This window comes from Mauremys mutica, unplaced genomic scaffold, assembly GCF_020497125.1.
Source record: "Mauremys mutica isolate MM-2020 ecotype Southern unplaced genomic scaffold, ASM2049712v1 Super-Scaffold_100237, whole genome shotgun sequence".
Classification (NCBI taxonomy): domain Eukaryota; kingdom Metazoa; phylum Chordata; order Testudines; family Geoemydidae; genus Mauremys; species Mauremys mutica.
Window position 1 is genome coordinate 89,022 of NW_025423292.1, and position 19,402 is coordinate 108,423.

Below are 19,402 nucleotides of genomic sequence, written 5' to 3' on the forward strand. Positions count from 1 at the left end.
TCACATTCGCAGTGCTAGTACAGAAGGTGGTGGAGCTCCAACCAGGGAGGGCATTACTGGTGGCTTTGTGCTCTGTGGCACTGGTTACTGCTATATTAGTGTGTATGGTCCCCAGTTAAGGCATGAGAGGGAAGATCAAAGGCTCCCTTCCTCTGGGATGCATGATGTTTGTTGTTGGGGGGGGGGCGGATTTTAATTATGTCAGCCGGCCTGAGCACCACTGGTCCTGTTTTCCCAACCATCAGAGGAAACATTTTTACAATGAGCACTACCTGTCACAGGTCTGTGGTGAAGTCAGCTTAGAGGAGCTCACTCCAGCCACAGAGGGGGTTCACCTTTCTGCGGGGACAGAGCAGGACTCGCATTGACCGGATTTATGCTTAGCTTTTGTGTCTTTTGCATGTTGCTTCTCAGATTCTTTCTTGGCCCGACTTGTTACACTTTGGCACTTAACAGGCCAGAGTTTGTGCACCTTCCTATTATCCTCACTAGGATCTGATTTACAAATTTTGAGGAATGACTTTTTGCCTCTAACAGCCTCCATTACTCTGCCGTTTACCTAGAGTGGTGTTCTGGTGGTCGTCCTATTGTCGCTTCTGATTTAGGGCAAACGTTTCATCTGAGCCTCTAATTGCAGTGTTTTTAAATGCTCTGCATGCTGCTTGCAGGCACCTAACACTTGTAACAGCAGCTCCTTTTAATTCCCATCCAACCATCTGTACTTATGCCGATAGGTCGACTTTAGGTCTTTAACTTTGAGCGGTAGCTCAGAAGATGGTAAATGGGGCAGAAACCCGTTCGACAAACCTCTTCATTTCCTTGTTATTTCCTGACTTCTTCATTCATCCCCTTTTCCTTATTTTCTGGCTGAGGCGGCGGCCTGCCAGGGAGCTCCTTGGCACCTCTGGCTGCCTGGGCTGAAGGCAAGAGGCAGGCCTGGGCGTGGCGAGGGCCTCCTGTCCCGGAATGAGGCTGCAGTGCTTCCTGGCCCCCTTTTCCCACCCACACCGGCAGGCGGCTGCTGCGGGAGAACACGAGGGAGGCTCTCGGAGCGCTGGGAAGCGCTGCGTGTGTGGCTGTCAGGGGAAAGAGCCGAGGCTCCCGACTCGACCTGCCATTGACTCGCGTAGCTCTGCGTGCCATCAGCCGGGGCGGAGCGGGCCAGGCCGCGGACGTGACTCAGGCTTGGGCAGCATGGCCGCGCTTTCCTGACGAGGTAGAACCCTGGGTGTCAGGTCGCTGTGCAGCTTTGATCTAAACTGACCAGCAGCCCACAGCCTCCCCCTGGGTCTGCCCCACCTGGTTACTCCTTACAGGCCGACCTTACCCCCCTTCCAGCCCCGGATTCACCCCCTAATCATCCTACTGCCACTCAGAGCCACAGCCGTGGAGGTGCTGAAGGAGGGAGGGGTGACTCCAGGGTGGGGTTCTTCTCTAACGATGGCTGGCAGAAAGGTGGTGCTCAGCTCTGTCAGCGACCTGCCCAGTTGCCTCGCTGCCAGGGGATGCAGACATTTCTGTAAGGGGATTAAATGGGGTATTTGGCTTCTGAGTGAATGTGAGAAATGTGCAATTATGAGAGGGAATTTCCATCTATCTTTCTACTGCTCTTCAGTGGCCTAATGGTGAAAACATTAGCTTCCTAAGCCAGATATTGTGGGTTCAAGCCCCATCTGGGGTGAAAAACTCCTCTCTTCTTGTATAAAGTACTGGATCTTCAGAACAGTCCTCTAGGAACAGCATCTTCCATTTGACAAATGCTTTCTAAACCCATCAGTAGCAAACAGTTAATACTAGTGTTTGTCTGAGAATAGAGTGAAGGGGAGTGTTTACTCTGACACAGACAAGGCTGTTCTGAAAGAGAATGGATCTGTCTGGAGACAAAGCAGCCCATGAGACTGAGCAACCGTGTGAAAAGAAGAGGTTCAAATATGTTAGGTGTTATGTAGGTTGGCCTGGCAAATTTAGCGCTTGGCTACACTTGCAGATGTAGAGCGCTGGGAGTTAAACCAGCCCTCGGAGACCACAGCAGGGAAAATGCTGCTGTGTGTTTACTCTGACAGCTGCAAGTGCACTGGAATGGCCACACTAGCAGCTCTTGCAAATGCCACAGAGAGCAGTGCATTGTGGTAGCTATCCCAGTGTGCAAGTGGCTGCAATGTGCTTTTCAAATGGGGGGCGGGGGTGGAGTGTGTATGTGGGGGGAGAGACAGTGTGTTTGGGGGACTGAGAGTGTCAGCATGCTGTCTTGTAAGTTCAGAGAGCAGCAGACCACCCCTCCCCCACCTCTCTCTCTCACACACACACCCTGCATCATCGGCAGCAGCATTCCCCAGTAATGGTTGCTTTGTCCCGGAGCAGATAAGCAGCCGGCTGTCGGAAACAGAGCTTTGAAAGGGAATATCCGCATGCCTGCAGCCGATTTCAAAACAATGACCACAGTGGGCACTTGACTTCAGGGGATTATGGAACGTTTTCAGAGGCCAATCACAGTGCAGTAATACAACACGTCGTCACACTCACACCTGGGCATTTCAGCCGAGGCAAAGTGAACTTTATGCTTCTCATGGAGGTGGATTACCAGGAGCGCTCCAGCTGCAGAGCCGAGGTGCTCCATGTGCCTTGCCAGTGTGGACAACTCAGGAGTTAGGGCACCCGGGGCTGCTTTAATGGGCTCTAACTTGCAAGTGTAGCCAAGCCCCTAGACTTGCGACCTGACACCCAGGGTTATAAGACAGACATAGTGATCCCCTTACTGGCCTTGGGGAACCCCAAACCCTTGTTACTAAGGGCATTGAGGAGTCTCTGTCCATTAATAACTTCTGGGAGCTCCCCAGCAGGCTACGGGCATCAGCCGCCTCCTGCCTCACAGGTTAGACTCTTGGTGCTGTGCCAGCCGCCCCCTCGCTTGCAGGCCCAGTGTAAGAAGAAGGAGGCCCGGTGCTGGCAGAAGAGGGTTTTTATTAATCGAGCTCTGTGTTATGGGCACAGGACGCTTCCACTGTGTCACTCTGCTGGCTTTTCTTCAGCAGCACCTAGATGCCCTGGCTCCAGGCTAGTGCCTGGTGAGCTCTGGCACTGGCAGGAAGCGCTGCAGGGTGCTGGGCAGCGGCCCTGGCAAACCAGCTGCTGGTAGGTGTCTCTGTGGTATCATGGGTCAGTGAGTTCAGCTGTTAATGGAAAGGAGGGGGGGTTTATGCTCCCCCAGGGATACCACTGAAGGCTCCTTGTGGGCACCTCAAGGTCCGCTGGGAGCCGTGTTGTCCCCCTTTTGCCACCTCAAAGGCTCCCTCTTGGACACAGTGGGTTCACCTGCTGCCTACAAGAGTGTGGGGGGCCACGCTGCAAAAGCCCATCTCCAAGCAGCCACGCCAGAGGCTCAGGCTTAATCCTCAAGGCCGAGCGCAAAACCTTCAGCCGGGAACGTTTCGCTCCCTTCCTGCCTCTGCCCAAGGAGCAAGAGAGAAGCGGAGGAGACAGGCCGGCTCAAAGATGCCTCCCTCCCACTTCTCTGTACCCTGTGCAAAGCTCTTGGCCTGCCTCGTACCTCGTCCGGAAAGCGCGGCCATGCGGCCCAAGCCTGAGTCACGTCCGCAGCCTGGCCCGCCCCGCCCCGGCTGACGGCGCGCAGAGCCACGCGAGTCAATGGCAGGTCGAGTCGGGAGCCTCGGCTCTTTCCCCTGACAGCCACACACACAGCGCTGCCTAGCGCCCCGAGAGCCTCCCTCGTGTTCTCCCGCAGCAGCCGCCTGCCGGGGTGGTGGGAAAAGGGGACCAGGAAGCACTGCAGCCTCATTCCGGGACAGGAGGCCCTCGCCACGCCCAGGCCTGCCTCTTGCCTTCAGCCCAGGCAGCCAGAGGTGCCGGGGAGCTCCCTGGCAGGCCACCGCTTCGCCTCAGCCACCTCTTGCCTCACGGCCTAGGCTCTTGGGGCTCTGCTGGTCACCGGCTCGCTTGAAGGCCCAGAGGGAAAACAAATGAGCACACAGGTAGTAGAGGATGGTTTTGATCCACTGACCTCTGGGCCCAGCACACTTCCACTGCACCACTCTGCTAGCTTTTCATCCTCTTACCACCCAGCCACCACTATCCGGATTAGTGCCTTACGAGCTCTCGCGCTGGCAGGCAGATGCGCAGGCTGCTAGGCAGCTGCCCTGGTCACAGGATTTTACAGCTTATAGAGGGTAAAAGGGATCTATTTGGAGTTTGGACCCCATTGGGAGCTGGGCAGCCGGTTTAAGATCGGGTGGCGTAAGGAATACACAATCTGCAATAGCCCCGATTGGGGGTAAAGGGCTTTGGTGTGTGGAAGGGTGCAGGGTTAATTCGGTTTAACACTGCTAAATTTGGTATAAACGCGTAGTGTAGAGCAGGCCTAACAGGGATCTCTGGGGAACAGACGTCATTGCTTTAAGAGCAGATTGCTTAGTGTGTACATCTCTTCTGAAGCACGTTAGCACCTTTGGCTCTTGCAATGTGTGCTTCTTGTGCGTAACTGTTCCGATGCGTCATTCCAACGTAGCCAGTTCCAGTTTGTTAGTCCTGCCTCTGTGAGTACAAGCTATGGAAGAAATATCTGATTGGCTGAAGGGGTGTTCCTCTCTTAGTTAGAAGAAGTGATTGGTGAAATTCGAGAAGACGTTTATTTGTAACAGAAGCTAAAGAGGCATTTTAAAAAGTTTCTTCATATGTCAGGTGCCACAATGAGACATGCATACAGTGTGCTGTTTGTCAGTCTCGCTGTCTCTGTGATCATAGTGAGAGTTGATGTATTAAATTACACTCTGTAACCACTAAATATAGGCACTCTAGACGTTAGACTATAGCCCTGGGAGGTTGTTTTAACACAAAGTGATTGGTCTCCCTAAGTAGTGTCTGTTACAGCTATCCCCCTATTCCATTTTGTCTGTTACAGCTATCCCCCTATTCCATTTTGTTTCTTACAGCTGTCCCCTTACTCCATTTTGTTTTTGTTCTCCTCCTGTGGCCGCCCCTCCCTGGCTGTTAAGTTGTTTACCAGGGCCACTGCCCTTCTCAAAGGGATGGCCACTTGTGCTGCGTGCTAAGTGGGACCACTGCCCTGTTCAAAGGGTTAGTCCTGTTATCACCTTGTTAAACCTGGGCTTGGTGTAGGGTAGGCAATGTCCAGAGCTGCAAGACCTAAAGTGGCCACATAGCTGAGCATATGAGTCATATCTGTGAGCTCAGAACTTGCCCAGGCATGTCCTGTGCCTACCTGCAGTTTTTCCCTGTGTCTCCTCCCCTGTGACAGAGGGAGACTATCAGGATTATTGGTGGGAAACTGCCTAAGTTTGCCTTTATAACCAGACATTTTCTGATCAGACCTCAGAAAGGTTTCTGCATTGCTGCCTGGTCTGATCAGCCAGGGGTTCTGGGGGGTCCTTTCTCCGCTCTCGTTTTATTTTTGAGCATACCCCCATTTTTAACTCCCCTCCCACGAACAATGAATTTTGCCTGGAAATCTCCTGATTATTGTAAGCGAATTGAGTCCTCTCTGTGTCCTCTGATGCTGCTGCTGTTCCTGTCTCTGCCTTTGCTGCTGCCTTGGGGACTGGTAAGAATCCTTCTGAGAAACTTTCTATACTTTTATTTTATTATTTTAGCTGCTGGCCTTGTTTCCCCAGCAGACAGACCCAAGCTAACTCCTTGGTCTGTATCTGTAATCTGCTTCTAGCTCCACAGCGCCTTTGCTGCTAGAAATAAGCCTGCTTGCAGCCGCCCCACTGCTGCAGCCACCACTGGGCACACACCACTGTGCCCTCTGGAACTACCCCTAGTATAAGGTGCACCCATTAGGTTAGGTTTAGCCTTTAGTCTAGATAAATTGTAATTTCATTTTGCATAGCTGTGGTTAAGTTAGTCTTAGAGAATTGTTGCATTGTGTTTGTTACTTGCTAATTTGTGTAGTCTTGGTTAAGTTAGATCATAGATAAGATTTTGCTGTGTTCTGTATAATTGTGATTAAGTCTGTCTTCCCACTGTCAGCCCCCCTCCCCCCCCCCCCCGGGCTTCCCCAGTCACTTACAGTCTGTTTGTTCTCTGTGTCTCTCTAAGTTTAAATCTCCCTCCGCAGTGCCTTTGCCTTGTGCTCCTCTTCCCCCATCCCAATCTAGCATAAAACCCCATTGGTTACTTTTTTTCCCTCTGATACACCTCACATTCTACATTTACACCACTGTGACACATTTTTACCTAGAATTGTTTCCTATTTAACATATTTTATCCATAACTGTTAGTTGGTTAGGAGTACTTGTGGCACCTTAAAGACTAACAAATTTATTTTAGCATGAGCTTTCGTGAGCTACAGCTCACTTCTTCGGATGCATAGAATGGAACACAGACAGGAGATATTTATGTGTGTGTTCCATTCTATGCATCCGAAGAAGTGAGCTGTAGCTCACGAAAGCTCATGCTAAAATAAATTTGTTAGTCTCTAAGGTGCCACAAGTACTCCTGTTCTTTTTACGGATACAGACTAACACGGCTGCTACTCTGAAACCTGTTAGTTGGTTATATGCTGCTGTGACACACCCTTTACATAGAAATTGTTAGCTACCTGTTACATTTATATTTCTGTGTTAATTGGTTACCCACCATGTTGTATCCTACTGTATTGTACCCCACTATTGAAACCCCCCTACTGTTCACCAAAAGAAACCCCTCCCCAATTGTCTACCGTAACAAACCCCACACCCCTCACTATTGAATTTTCCCTGTTTTTGCATTTTCTTAATAAAGTTTATTTTGCACCCCACCAGTGCAGTAATTGCCCCCCAAGATCCCCTACCTGCTGGCAGGGACAAGTAGGAGGATGAGTTAAAGTGCTTTTTCCTGAGTGTAAAGCAAGTAAGCAGTATTGCTTTGATGCAGTTGTTGTCTGTTATTGATGATTTTTCTTTCTTCTCTCTGGGGAAGTAGAAGGGAAAGAACACAGACTGAGTGGTTAGTCTGTATAAACTACATTAAAAACATTTTTTGGAAGTTGGTGTTTAACTTCTGTTTCTGATGTGTATATTTAGAGAAGGGATGTAGTGATTGTAACTAATTTTTAGTATATGTATTGCTTCTGTATTGTGGGAGGATGTGGGTGTTTTTCAGTGAGTTTTCTAATAGCATGAGAGAAGAAAATGCAGTGTAAAAATTCAACAGTTTTTTATGTAAACAGTTGCTTAGTTGAACCTCTAATTGCTTAAACTTCTAAGTCCACCTTTTTATGCAGTGTCCCTCTCTTTTGTCCTCCCTCGTTCTAGTTTAAACTTATAGACTCATGCATATTAATTCTGCAAGTTCTCTCCACTTTCCACTTTTTCTTCTTTTCTCCACCCTCTCCCCCATTTTGAGTAGCCCCTATTTCTACCCCTAATGCTCTGCCAGTTTGTTGGTATGCAACTTTCTCAGAGCCTCTCTGAGCCCTTAATACAGTGCGTAAGGTGGAAGTGGGGGAGGAGAAAATGGGACCCACAGAACCCCTGGCCGGTAAGGGGACTGGGAGAGCTTGACTTGGGAAGGAGGGTGGAATGGGGGAGAAGAAGCAAATAGGGGTGCACACAGTCTCTACAGTGGTGGAGAGAATGGGGGCCCTGAAATGAAGCGAGGGGATAAGTGGAGGTACACAGAACCCCTCGTCCTATGGAGATTGGAAGAACCTGGCATGGGGGGAAGGGAGGGTACACAAAGACCCCAGCATGGGGGAATAGAGGGAACACAGAGTCCCTTCCATGGGGAAGTGGGAATGGGGGTGAGAACAGAGCCATTGGTGTGGGAAGAAGTGTGGGGAACTTGGTATGGGGAGAATAAGGGTGCAGAGATTCTCTGGTAAGGTCTGAGATTGGGGGAATTTCAGGGAGTCCCTAAAAAGAGTGGGATGGGAGAGGGCACATAGGGAGCTTGCGGGAGGGAATTGAGGGGTGCTGGGAGCCTCGGGGGCGGGCAATAAACGCGACCTGTACAAACTACAAAGTGTGCTCCCCACACTTCTGTGAAGAACGTGGCCATCTGTTGACAAAAAGGCTGTTTGCAAAAGGTCCGATCCATTTTCTTTCGTGACCACTTGTTTTAAAAAACGAGTCATTAAGACGTTAATCAGGGTAGCCGGGGATTGGCAGTAGGGAGGGTGTCTTTGCAGGAGAAATGGCCGGCGCTTAGCTAGAGACGTGCTTTCCAAAGGGATTGTTGGAGGACGATTTTTACCATGTTTTCTTCCAATCCGGCACCGAATAGGCGGGATTGCTCAAATGCAGCTGCTGTCTGGTGCTGATGCCCGCTCAGGGCCGCCCAGAGGGGGGGGGGCAAGAGGGGCAATTTGCCCCAGGCCCCGAGCCCCACGGGGGCCCCCACCAGAGTTTTTCGGGGCCCCCGGAGCGGGGTCCTTCACTCCCTCTGGGGGGCCCGGCAAACTCTTGTGCGGCCGGGCGCAGGAGCTTCTGCCGCTTCCGGTCTTCGCCGGCGGGGGGTCCTTCCGCTCCGGGTCAGAAGGACCCCCCGCTGGCGAATTACCGCCGAAGATGGAGCGGGACCCGCCGCCGAAGTTCAGCCCGGTCTTCGGCGGTAATTCGGTGGCGGGGGGGCCCTTCCGTTCCTGGACCCGCCGCCGAAGTGCCCCGAAGACCCGCGGTGGGGCCCCCCTCCGCCGAATTACCGCCGAAGACCAGGCTGCGCTTCGGCGGCGGGTCCCGCTTCGGCGGTAATTCGGCGGCGGGGGGGCCCCCGCCGCGGGTCTTCGGGGCACTTCGGCGGCGGGTCCAGGAACGGAAGGGCTCCCCACCGCCGAAGACCCCAGGCCCCTGGAATCCTCTGGGCAGCCCTGCACTAGTACGATGTAGGGCGCCGAGTTTCCACTATGCTGGGGGGCTGCCCCCCCCTCGGGCTCCTCCCAGGCCCCACCCGACCTCACCCCACCCCCCCTTTCCCCAATGCCCCACTCTCGCATTCAGCTCCTCTCCCTCCCTGTCAGCGGGCGGGAGGCGCTGGGGGAGCGCGAGGAGTGGAGGGGGCGGGGGCTGCTGCTGCTGGGCACTAATGACCCATCTGGTTTTCCCCCGGGATGCTCCAGTCTCGAAGCAGCCAGAGGCGGTGCCTGCCCCCGGTCACGTGACACGCAAAGTCTCTAGTGCCGTGAACCGGAGAGAAACAGCTGCAGCCCCGGGCGGGCAGAGCTGCGCCTGGCCGGGCTCCGCCTGCGGGGAAACGGGCGCGGCACCGGCACGTGGCAGAGCAGAGCCGGTGAGAGGCGGGGCCGGTTTGGGAAGTAATTGCAGGAGGGTTTGATTGGTCGGTAGGAGCTCCGCATGCTAATCAGGAGGCGTGTTTCTGTAAATAGCGACATAAACATCTTCTAATGGCCAGTGCGCTAAAGCTGTCTCGAGTGTGCTTCATGGCATGGGGACCTGGCTTTAGATTTGTGTCCTTTAGTTCGCTGGGGTGAAACCCGCTGTATGAAAAGACTCACCGTGGGGTAAAGCGTGTGCGCATTAGCCTGGGTTTGTAGCCGGGGTTGGGGGCTTTGAAAGTGTAGTTTAGGTATCGTTTCTATAATTTGTAATTAGGGATTGATGGTTGAAAGTGTCTGATTTCGCTAAGCATGAAGAGGAATTACCGTGTCTCTTCTGAGGGCAGAACAAGTAGCGTGTGTTGTTTTAATGTAGTTGCTGTTCGCTGTTGATAAGCATTCCTGCTTCCTTTTTGGGGAGCCGTAAGGGAATGAACAGGATCTTAGTGAGTAGATCTTACAAAGCAAGTTTAAAAATATGGTTTTTGTATTTTTGTTACATTAATCTATTTATAGTTTTTGCTGACAAGTCTGTTAAATGACAAAACTTAATTTGCTTTGGTAGGATTTGGAAAAGAAGTAAGTTTAGTGTGAGCATGGTGTTTTAAAGGTTTCTAGTTTGGTACTTAGTGAGTTTTTTTTTAAATTCCTTTGCGCTGTTCCATCTCTTTTTCTCTTGTAATCTATTTCAGAATTTAGGTGGGTTCCTGTGTCTGCACGTTCTCTTCCTTTTCCACTTTCTTCTCTGCTTTTCTTTTCTTCCCTTCCCATTTTTCTGGAAGCCCCTATTTTTACGCCTACTGCTCTGGCAGGGGATATGCAGTTTTCTCTTGGCCCCAAGCCCATCAGACAATCCACACAGGATCTGAGAGTTGCTGTCTGCTGGCCGTATAGTGGGTAGAGGGTGGAATGGGGAGAAAAGTGGCTCACACAGAGCCCCTGCCATTGGGGAGAATGGAGGACCTTGCTATGGGTGGAATCAAACACACAGAACCCCTGCCATGGAGAAAGACTGGGGAACCCTGGAATGGGTGGAGGAGACAATGAAGGGCATGGGGGGGAGGGGTTTACATGAGGGATTTGCATATGTCAACATCTCCCATGCCCCACTGGGTGTTTTCCTTCCCATCTTATTTCTTCTCTTTTCTGTTACTCTCTTTTTTTCTGTCTGAGGTAAATGAAAAATCCACACCCCTGAGAGACGTAGCTGAGCTGACCTAAACCCTCCTACAGTAACTCCTCACTTAAAGTCGGCCTGGTTAATGTTTCGTTATGTTGCTGATCAATTAGGGAAAATGCTTATTTAAAGTTGTGTAATGCTCCCTTCTAATGTTGTTTGTCAGCCGCCTGCTTTGTCTACTGCTTGCAGGAAGAGCAGCCCGTTGCAGCTAGCTGAGGGGGGCTTGGGACCAGGATGGTCCGGCAGCCCCCTATCAGCTCCCCACTCCCCTAACTTCCCTGTGCAGCAGCTGCCTGCAGTTCAGCTGTGTCCCTCCCCCCACTGCCATGTGCTGCTCCTGCCCTCTGCCTTGGAGCTGCTCCCCGAGACTCCTGCTTGCTGTGCTCGGGGGAAGGAAGGAAGGGGGGGGCTAATGTCAGGGTGTCCCCCTACCCCCTGCTCCTGCACCCCGCTTACACCATCTTCCATAGAGCAGGACTCAGGAGGGAGAGAGCTTGCAGCAGCTGGGGTCTCAACAAGCTGATCTAATTAACAAGGCAGTGTACTTAAGGGAAATGTGCATATCTCCCTCCATTCCTGCTGCCTTGCAGAGTGAGAGAGTTAATCCTTGAGGGCTCAGCTAATTGCTAGTTCATCATTTAGCAGTAAGGGAAATATCCCACCCTCTGACTCCTCTACCTCAACCAAGCTTCACAATCATCATCACTGTGTATCAGTATTAAATTGTTTGTTTAAAACTTATACTGTGTGTATATATATATATACACACACACAGTCTTTTGTCTGGTGAAAAAAATTTCCCTGGAACCTAACCCCCTCATTTACATTAATTTTTATGGGGAAATTGGATTTGCTTAACATCGTTTCGCTTAAAGTCGCATTTTTCAGGAACATGACTACAAGGTTAGGTGAGGAGTTACTGTATAGACTGCTAGTTGGAAAAGCGAGAGGGGAGAACACAGACTGAGTGGTTAGGCTTTGTATACTGAATAAAAGAAGGAGTTTTTTTAGTGTACCAGAAATCTAGTTATGAGGAAGGTTAGATCTAATAGCTTTATTTAGAAACTTGTCTAACGCTTAGGGGCAGATAGTCTGGTTTTCTTTTCGCTGGGGTGGGTTTTGAGTAAATCAGTCTGCTTGGTTTCTTTCATAATCTGAAGTGGATTGAGCCTCTAAATCCTTCTACTCCTCCCCACTCCCCCTCAAATGTGAAGGGGAACAGCCTCAACCTTTTGTCTTATTCTGCTTTGTAGGAGAAAGATGCTCTATTTAAATAGTCATGATCCATTTAGGTTAATTCTTATGCTGAATGGCGGGTAGGAGAGGGTATAAATCATTTGAGACTCTTGCTCCACTCCCTATGTGGCCTGTGTTTTTCTTTGTTTTAAAATGAGACTGTCTAGTTTTTATGGAAATATATTTGGGTGGTTTCACTCATATTTATATTGCTATGAATTTCATGTGCTCTTGTCTCACAGCAGACATGGGGGGAAAGCCTGTGGCAATGGACTTTGCAAAATTATAGACTAGTGATTCTCAACCTGTGACCCAATCAGCAGCTGCGGCCGATGTGGCATCCTCAGGGCCATACAGATAGTATATAGTGTGTGGATTCTGCTCACTTAACACAGAGAAAGTTGCCTGTGCAGCTCACAATAGTAAAATAGGGTCAGATCAGAAGATATCTTCTTTCCAAGTGGGAATTGTGCAGGGAGGAACAACAGACCTAGTGCACCTGTGTTGTTACTGTCTACTAGCCCTGAAATGGTTCAGAATGCCTTGGTTCAAGTGGCACCAGTTCTAAAAGTAAGGGAGATTTAGTGCTGTGGTTCTCAAACAGGGGTATCCAATGGTCTTCTGGGGGGTACATCAACTCATCTAGATATTTGCCTAGTTTTACAACAGGCTACATAGAAAGCACTAGCAAATTCGTAACAAATTAAAATTCATACATTGATTTGTTTATACTGTTCTCTATACTACTATACACTGAAATGTAAGTACAATACTTATATTCAAGTGATTTATTTTTATAAATATTGCATCTGATTATGTAAGGCAGTAGTTTTTAAGTGAGGTAAAACTTGGGGGAATGCAAGAGAAATCAGACTCCTGAAAGGGGTACAGGTGTCTCTAAAGGTTGAGAGCCACTGATTTAGTGCAGGTACCACCGGTAACATAGAACCCTGCAAAAACTTCTAGTGCGGATGAATTTGAGAGCAAGCCAGAGAGAAACAGCTGCGGAGCATGCTAGAAAGGGCTGACCTGTCCGCATTGTCTGTGCCTGACAGGCTGTCATGTGGTACGGAGGAGCCTGTGAGAGGTATCCCAAAGCAAGAGGGTTTGATTAGTTGCTAGGAGCTCCACATGCTAATCAGGAGGCGTGTTTCTGTAAATAGCGACATAAACATCTTCTAATGGACAGTGTTCTAAAGCTGTCTCAATTGTGCTTTAATGAAATGGGAACCTGGTTTTAGATTTTTGGTCTTTAATTCTCTGGGGGTGAAACCTGTTGTATGAAAACATTCACCGTGGGAAGAAAGCTTGCGCACATTAGCCTGGGTGTGTAGCCGAGCACAGCTTTGTTAAGACTACACTTTCAGGGATCATTTCTATAGTTTGTAACTAGAGAAGTATGGTTGAAAGTGTCTGACCTTGCTAACCACTATGAAGAGTTAAAGTGTTCTCTTCTGAGCATGAAGTGAGTGGACAGTGGTGCTTTAAGGCATCTGCTATCTGCTATTGATGAGTGTTCTTGCTTTCCTTTTAGGAAATTGAGAGGAAAAGAACACAGACTGAGTGGTTAGTCCTTATAAAACAAGTTTAAAAATAAATGTTTTGGGTTTTTTTTCTGTTATCTGAATTTATTTAAAGTTTTTGTGCAGTTCTGTTTAGTGGCAAGTCTTAATTTGATTTGGTAGAATTTGGAAGAAAAGTAAAGGTAGTGTGAAAATGGTATTTTAAAGGTTTTTAATTCAGTACTTACTGAAAGGTTTTTTTTAATTTCTTTATGCTGCTCTCTCTTTTTTTCTTGTTATCTATTTAAGGATTTAGGTAGGGTCCTGTGTCTGCATGTTCTCTTCCTTTTCCACTTGCTTCTCCGCTTCTCTCTTCTTCCCTTCCATTTTTCAGGAAGCCCCTATTTTTTACTTCTTCTGCTCTGGCAGGGGGTACGCAGTTTGCTCTTGGCCCCAAACCCATCAGACAATCCACACAGGATCTGAGAGTAGCTGTCTCTTGGCCGTATAGTGGGTAGAGGGTTCTAAAGCTGTCTCAGGGTATGTCTACACTATGGGATTATTCCGATTTTACAGAAACCGGTTTTTGGAAACAGATTATATAAAGTCAAGTGAACATGGCCACACTAAACACATTAATTTGACAGTGTGCGTCCATGTACCGAGGCTAGTATCAATTTCCGGAGCATTGTACTGTGGGTAGCTATCCCATAATTCCTGCAGTCTCACCCACCCTTTCTGGAATTCTGGGTTGAGATACCAGTGCATGACGGGGCAAAAACAGTGTCATGGGTGATTCTGAGTAAATGTCGTCAGTCAATCCTCCCTCCGTGAAATCAACGGCAGACAATCATTTTGCGCCCTTTTCCCTGGATTGCCCGGGCAGACGCCATAGCACGGCAATCATGGAGCCCGTTCAGCCTTTTTTCACCGTCACTGTATGTCTACTGGATGGTGCTGACAGACATGGTACTGCAGTGCTACACAGTAGCATCCCCTTGCCTTTTGCAAATTAGCAAAGATAGTTGCCAGCCACACTGTACTGTCTGCTGCTTTGCAAATTGACAATGACAGTTACAAGTTATACTGTACTATCAGCTGCTGTCATGGGTGCTCTTGGCCAGCCTCAGTGAGATCAGCTGGGGGTGCATGGACAAAAATGGGAATGACTCCCCAGGTCATTCCCTTCTTTAAGTTTTGTCTAATGGAAAGTCAGTCCTGTCTAGACTATCAGGTAAGCCAATTAAAGACCCAGACAGGCAAATGGTGGCTCCAGGTCAGAGCCCCAGACATCCAGCAGAAATGATGAGCTGCATGCCATTCTAGGGGGTGCCCCTGCAACAACCCCACCCATTGCTTCCCTTCTCTCCCACCTCTCCTGGTCTACCGTTATCCCCCATTTGTGTGATGAAGTAATAAAGAATGCATGAATTTGAAACAACACTGACTTTATTGCCTCTGCAAGTAGAGCTCAAAGGGGGGAAGGGAGGGCAGTCTCCAGCTACTATGATATTCCAGGCAGGACTGAATCTCCAGGAGACAAAGCTTAAAGAAGAGAATGACCTGGGAGTCATTCCCGTTTTTGCCCTGGCATCCCTGTCCGACCTCACTGAGGCCAGCCAGGAGCACTCGCGGGACGACGATGACAGATACCAGTCCTACTGTACCGTCTGCCGTCCGGAAGGGAAGGGGATGCTGCTGCACCGCGTCTGCCAGCAGAATCCAGTAGACATACGCTGACATTGAAAAAAGGCGAGAAACAATTTTTTTCCATTTGCTTTCGGGGGGCGGGGGGGCGACATATACCCTGAACCACCCGCGACAATATTTTTGACCCTTCAGGCTTTTGGAACTCAGCCAAGAATTCAAATGGTTTTCAGAGTGTGCGGGAACTGTGGGATAGCTACAGACATCAGTTGCCCCTCCCTCCATGAGCATCCATTTCATTCTTTGGCCTTCTGGTACGCTTGTCTCAGCTCCTTAAGTTTCAGCACTGTGTTGAGACCCTGCTGTGGCTTCTGTCTATCATGGCCTTGGAGATTTTTTCAAATGCTTTGGCATTTTGTCTTTTGGAATGGAGTTCTGATAGAACAGATTCATCTCCCCATACAGAGATCAGCTTCAGTATCTCCTGTACGGTCCAAGCTGGAGCTCTTTTTTGATTCTGGGACTGCATGGTCACCTGTGCTGATCCAGCGCTCCATGCTGGGCAAACAGGAAATTAAATTCAAAAGTTCGCGGGGCTTTTCCAGTAAACCTGGCCAATGCATCTGAGTTCAGATTGCTGTCCAGAGCGGTCACAATGGTGCACTGTGGGATGGCGCCTGGAGGCCAATACCATTGAATTGTGGCCACACTAACCCTAATCCGACATGGCAATACCGATTTCAGTGCTACTCCCCTCGTCGGGGAAAAGTACAGGTACCGGTATTAAGAGCCCTTTATATCGATATAAAGGGCTTCGTTGTGTGGATTGGTGCAGGGTTAATGTGATTTAACGCTGCTAAATTCGATATAAACTCGTAGTGTTGACCAGGCCAGAGAGAGCAGCAGGTTTCCCCTATTGTTTCCTGCTCTTGTTTTCTTGACTATTTTCTCCTCTGCACCAACTTGCTCTTTGTATTGTGAGCCTGGCTAGCTCAGTTTGCAAAGCATCAGACTTTTAATCTGAGTGTCCAGGGTTCAAGTCCCTGGTCAGGTGATAAACTACTCACCAAGATCTTACACTGTCTTGCTGGAGTCCTCTTTGATGTTACTTTTTCTCTTCAGGATTTTCCCTTTCCTCTGAAGGGCCTTTTTGTGTGTGGGTTTGAAGGGGCAACTTCCTGACAGCCCCTCTGTCCTTGCAGCCTGGAGGAATAAAGGCCTCTGGGCATAGAGCATGTTCCTCCCCTGCGTGCGCGCACACACACACACACACACACACACACACACACACACACACACACACACACACACAATATCCCTAAGGAATTAGAATCACCTGCTGCCTTCCCCTGTCCTGCTGGATCCCCAAACGAGGATTCTCTTCAGCTTAAACCCATGTCCCCTCTTTCCCAGTGCCCCTCAATCCCAACCCTCGGTCCCTCCTATGCTCACTGCTCCTCACTCCCAACCAGAGCCTGCTCCTCTTCACCCTTCTCCTCAATCCCAATTTAAACAGCCACACTGGGCTGGACCAAAGGCCCATCTAGCTCTGTGTTTTGTCCTCTGTCAGTAGCCAATACCAGGTGCCCTAAAAGTTAAGCAACAAGGCACCACTGGGAGTTGAATCCAGGATCTTCTGTTTACAAGACAGGTGCTTTAGCCAGCTAAGCCATGGTGCCTGCCTGTGGCAAAAACACAGTGTCTGCCCACACCTGACTCCCTGCCATCCCCACCGGGGCCTGACAAGCTTTGCTTGTGTTTGGATTCTGCAAAGCAGAGGAGCAGGTGAGGTTTTCCTTGCAAGCTGTGTGTGTGTGTGTGTGTGTGTGTGTGTGTGTGTGTGTGTGTGTGTGAATCTTTGGCCAGGTCTGCACTGCAAAGTTATTTCAGCATCATTATATTGCTCAGGAGTGTGAAAAACACACAACGCTCCCTCGGTCGGCAGCTTGTGGCTGGTGCACACACTGCAATGCCACGTCTGGCGACAAAATTGCCCTGTTTTGGTGACAAAATAAAACCACCTCGACGAGAGGCCTAGAGCTTTGTGCAGCAAACTTAAAGTGACTAATTGTCAGTGTAAATGCTGCTGGTCATTATATCACTATAACTGGCCTCCACCAGTATCCCATAATGCCCGCCGTGAACTCGCCTGCCCTGCATTCCTGCTACAGAGGCTGGGACCCTCCCCTTTCAGAGCCCTCCCATTTTTAAAAGCCCTGGGGTGTTGTTCCCGCCTGTTCAGGCACCCCTGGGGCCCTGCACTTCACACAGCTCTCCCTGATTTCAGCTGTTAGTGAGGGAGCCTCACTGCTAGCGCAGACTGGGCAGTTTCTTGCATGAGAGACACTTTCCCAAAGCAGGACTAAAATTTGGGATTAGATTCATAAACTTAAGGTCAGAAGGGACCATTATGATCATCTAGTCTGACCTCCTGCACAGCGCAGGCCACAGAATCTCACCCACCCACTCCTGTAACAAACCCCTAACCTATGTCTGAGTTACTGAAGTCCTCAAATCATGGTTTAAAGACCTCAAGGTGCAGGGAATCCTCCAGCAAGTGACCCGAGCCCCATGCCACAGAGGAAGGCGAATGTCCGAGAACAATTCTAAGGGGAAGGTGAATGCAGAGCAGTGACACTGGAGGTGCCCAGACCTCCAGTGGGGGCAGTGTGGAAATTAATAATGGGAAGATCATTTGCAAAATTAGTCATCACGACAAGCTTTGTCTCTGTTCCTATTTCACGCTATGGTGTTAGTTAGAGGAATCAGTACAGATTTTTACTATATTAATTAAACACTTAATTTTATTTACCCAAGCCAAAAACTTAGTGTCACTTATTTTTTCTCTGTCCTAGCAAGAATGAATTGAGTTTTGTGACTTTCTGGAAAGTGCAGCGAGATTAAATGTGGGAAATTCAGTTTCTGTGTTTGTGAGCTGATGTTTTCCTCTCACAGGTCAGTGCCTGCATTGAAATACCCAGAGGGATCTAAGGGCTGGTATACGCTGGGCACTGAACTGGCAAAGCGATGTCTCCCAGGGTGTGACCCCCCCACAAACCCATATAGTTAAGGTGACTTAAGCCTGGGTTAGATAGTGCTAAAGAAAAGGAAGAATTGTTCTGTCCATGCAGCTATTACAGGGATGGGAAAATCCCTCCAGTCACTGTCTACTCCAAAGTGCTATAGCAGTGCCACAGCAGCATTTTAAGTGTAGACAGAGTAAAACTAGATTTATCTCCAGTTCGCACTGTGGATGCTCAGGCACTAAGACTACAATAATAACAACAGCACGGCAGCGCTTGCGTAGTTGGTAGGATTCGAACCTGCGCAGGGAGACCCCAATGGATTTCTAGTCCATCGCCTTAACCACTCGGCCACAACTACTTGACATGCACCCCCTTTCACTGCATGATGATTTTGTTCTCACTGAATTGTCACTTCAAATTGTTTGCTCAGACCAGCTTCCCCAGCACACTCACGGCTGCGCATCAGTGTAAGTGTGTCCTTGGGTGAACAGCGAGAATTCCTGCCCATTTCCCTTCCGGCTGGAGCAGCATGAGAGTGTGTTTGTGTGAACGACATTGCTGTAGATTGTTGTTCATTCCCCACTCTGACAATTCAGACAGTCCCTTTCCTAGACAAATCTCCAGCACATCGTTCCAATAGCAGGGGGCAGGATTTCTCTGGGGCACTGAGAGCTGGTGCATGAACTCAGCCTTGCATTCCACCCTTGATGTTTCATGGACTAACAACAGCAGCAGAAAGAAAGAGCGGAGCCAATATCTCCCTGGCAGGCATGCAGGTGCCATGACCCCTCTGTCTGACCGTCACCATTGCAGGAGAAAAAGGTTCACTGGCATCGAATGCCCTGGCTCAGACCAGAGACACAGGGAGGTTTTGCTGTTTATGGATCTGTGCAAAGGAAATTTTGTCTCTGTGTGAAACTGATGTCAGAAATGAAACGTCCACATGGTGGCCCAATGCTCTATGAAATGTGGGTGAATGACTCGGGCTGAGAAATGATTTAACAGGGGTTTGTTTCAATTTATTGCCCTGATTAAAATCTATGGCTAAAAGGCAGCCACTGTTGTTAGTACTTGTACCTGTGTAGGGACACCCCAGTGGGTGTCAAGTCCATTGTCTTCACCAGGGGCAGTCGATTATTTTATCAAGGTACAAATTTCTTGGTCAAGGCCTGGACTCCAGAGAAAACAATACACTGCTGATAAGAAGAAGTACATCAAAAGATTTAGCAGCCACCATGGGCATAACTATGATGTGTCGTGTTTCACTCTTTATACCTGGTGCCACCTCCTTTCCCTTTAGCCTTGTAGTTGACCAAGGGCAAAGCTGAACATCTCCTCAGCTACCAGGGAGTGTTTATGTCCATTCCTGCGAGCTACACAGGGGTTTGATGTTGCTGTTTTAATCCTCCGGGATAAGGAACAATTCAGGCTGTCCCTGAACTGAAGGAGGAAGATCAGTTTTTGACAGGCAGAGGGACGCCTCCTCTTAAAGGTGTTTGTCTGGCTCGCAGTCCTGGTCCCC

At 49.3% G+C, this 19,402-nt stretch overlaps 2 non-coding genes and 1 pseudogene across 2 annotated transcripts; 2 read left to right on the forward strand and 1 right to left on the reverse strand.

The window, feature by feature from the left end:
- The first annotated feature begins 6,828 nt into the window (after positions 1-6,828).
- LOC123360232 lies at positions 6,829-6,960 on the forward strand (annotated as a pseudogene).
- A 6,096-nt stretch (positions 6,961-13,056) lies between these two features.
- Positions 13,057-13,273, forward strand: LOC123360230. The gene has a single exon (XR_006575986.1). It is a non-coding gene; the product is annotated as a small nucleolar RNA U3 (small nucleolar RNA).
- A 4,883-nt stretch (positions 13,274-18,156) lies between these two features.
- On the reverse strand, positions 18,157-18,238 carry TRNAS-AGA. Its single transcript has one exon. It is a non-coding gene; the product is annotated as a tRNA-Ser (tRNA).
- Positions 18,239-19,402: the final 1,164 nt, after the last annotated feature.